This window comes from Myotis davidii, unplaced genomic scaffold, assembly GCF_000327345.1.
Source record: "Myotis davidii unplaced genomic scaffold, ASM32734v1 scaffold18, whole genome shotgun sequence".
NCBI classification, from domain to species: Eukaryota; Metazoa; Chordata; class Mammalia; order Chiroptera; family Vespertilionidae; genus Myotis; species Myotis davidii.
Genome location: NW_006292696.1, coordinates 8,514,746 through 8,516,828, shown reverse-complemented (window position 1 = coordinate 8,516,828; position 2,083 = coordinate 8,514,746). Strand labels below are relative to the sequence as shown.

At 49.1% G+C, this 2,083-nt stretch overlaps 1 long non-coding RNA gene across 1 annotated transcript; it reads right to left on the bottom strand.

Annotated features, from left to right (window-relative positions):
• Positions 1–265: 265 nt before the first annotated feature.
• Positions 266–2,060, bottom strand: LOC107183501. The gene is made up of 3 exons (XR_001514293.1): positions 1,669–2,060; positions 1,063–1,208; positions 266–310 (listed from the first exon to the last, which is right to left on the bottom strand). It is a non-coding gene; the product is annotated as an uncharacterized LOC107183501 (long non-coding RNA).
• Positions 2,061–2,083: the final 23 nt, after the last annotated feature.

Sequence of the window (2,083 nt, the reverse complement as noted above, 5' to 3'; positions counted from 1 at the left end):
TATTTTCAGAGGATTCCCCAAACTTCTTCTTCCCTGGGAACTGGTTTCAGGCTCCTCTTTCTTTACAGGGGCGAGAAGAGACCTGCTTCCTGTTGGATGATGCACTCAACTCCAAGCTGGCAACGCACGGGACTGTAAAAGGTACTGGGTCCTGTTTAGTGTGATGTGGTCACATTATTCATCTTAGTCTCCCCCTCTGTAGAGATGAGGGCTTGGCCTACATAATTCTGAAAATGCAGTTTAGCTTAAATAACCTGGGGATCTGGGCTATCAGGCTTAGTTAATCAGATCTTAAACAGGGGCGAGTCATCTGAAATGACATGAAAATGTAAATTTTTTTTTGTATGTGAATTTTTCTGTAAGTATGTAGTTCTCATCAGAGTCTTAAAGCACACTGTGATAAAGAACCTTTAGCTTCCCAGGACTTTTTTCTTTTTCTTTTGTTGGCAGAACTGCTGGGAAATCTTCTTTTTTGGGGGGAAGGGATGTTCAAGTAGTAAGAATGATATGAGAAAGCTATTTGCAGAAAGGAAACAAGGGCAACGTATAAAGATAAGCAGAGCTAGATAAAAGAGCAAGAGCCCATACGTTTTGTTTAAGCCCCTGGATCCAGCCATGCCTGATACCCCTCACTTTTTTTCAGCTACATGAACAACTCTCTCTCCTCTCTGAAAGCATTTTCTACTTCAGTCGCCTATAGAATACAAGATCGATTGAGACCCCAGATAGATTTACTATTATTGTAAGAGGCCCTTGCCATTTGAAAAAATCATGAGGCTCAACCTAGAAAAAGGAAAGCAGTGAGAAAAAGCAATTGAGGTGGGAATGGATATTCCTCATGCTTCTTTTTTTTTTTTTTGAATTGCACGTAAGAAAAATGCTCCCTACCCTTTATTCTTTTAGCAAACTGGGGGCTTTTAGAAGTAGGAAAAACCTTGGAATCAACCCCATCATGACAGAGGTGGGGGTACCAAGACCTAGAGAGGGGGTGTGACTTTCTGGAGGTCGTACAGTAATAGGCCTGATGCCAGAATGGAGGTTACCTTCTCTGAGGTGACCCACCTCTGTGTGACTTTCCTCAGTGTTTCTTTCCCAGGCAGCCGTCAGTTGGAAGAGCTTAGGAGGGATCTTGTGCCCAGGTGTGTTGCTTGGCCACATGGATCCATATCTTATCCAGAAAATTCTGCGGTCTGGATTTTTTTCAGGTTCTGTGGGCACAGGCAAATAATGGAGTGTTTGGCCTAGGGCTGCCGGGAAGAGGTGAAGGAAACCAGCCCACTTCTCTGCTGGGTCCCATCCCTCCCAGGTGACAGACCCACCTAGGGTCCTGTCCAGGATTGGGGTCCAATTGGTCAGGGCTAGGCCAGACATTGCCCAGTGCAGCCCACAGCAGGAGGATTTAGATATTGCTGAGTCAAAGGCAGACAAGCAGGATTTATGGGACAAGTGCAAGGGGTCACTTGCAGCCACAGGGCCAGATCTGTTTAGCTGGGGAGTGGGGGTGGTGGGGGCAGTAATAGCAAAGGCAGAAATGGAGTCCATGGGGCCCCCACAACTATTCTCCACAGCAAGGCCAGAGGGACTGGGACACACTTGCAGGGGAAAGAAAAGGACCCACCAGACCCTGCCTGCCACCCCCCAGCCCACACCCCATCACAAATTACTCACAGCCGCACAGGAGAAATGATCTTTAATGTCTGGCTTTGTTTCCAACTCCGCCAAAGTGCCAAAGTGCCAGCGTTCAGTGTAGTACAAAGAGGGGCTTGAGAGGTACGAAGTCACGAGACAGACAAGGCTCCCACTGCCTCCTGGGCGCGCACTCGCTCTGCCCGCGCCACACATACACATGCAGACCACACGTACACACGCACGGACACACGCACAGACACACGCACGTGTACCCACGGTTAAATACATGTACAGAGGGACTCATTTTTATATATATACACAGAGAGAGAGGCGTAATCCCGGCCGGCGTCGGGTCCCCCAGGCTCTCGGCATGCTCGGCCCAGCTCTGCGCTGTACCTGGCACCCATGCCCCTGCCAGAAAAGCAGCTGCCCCTCTCCCCACCCCCCTCCCCCC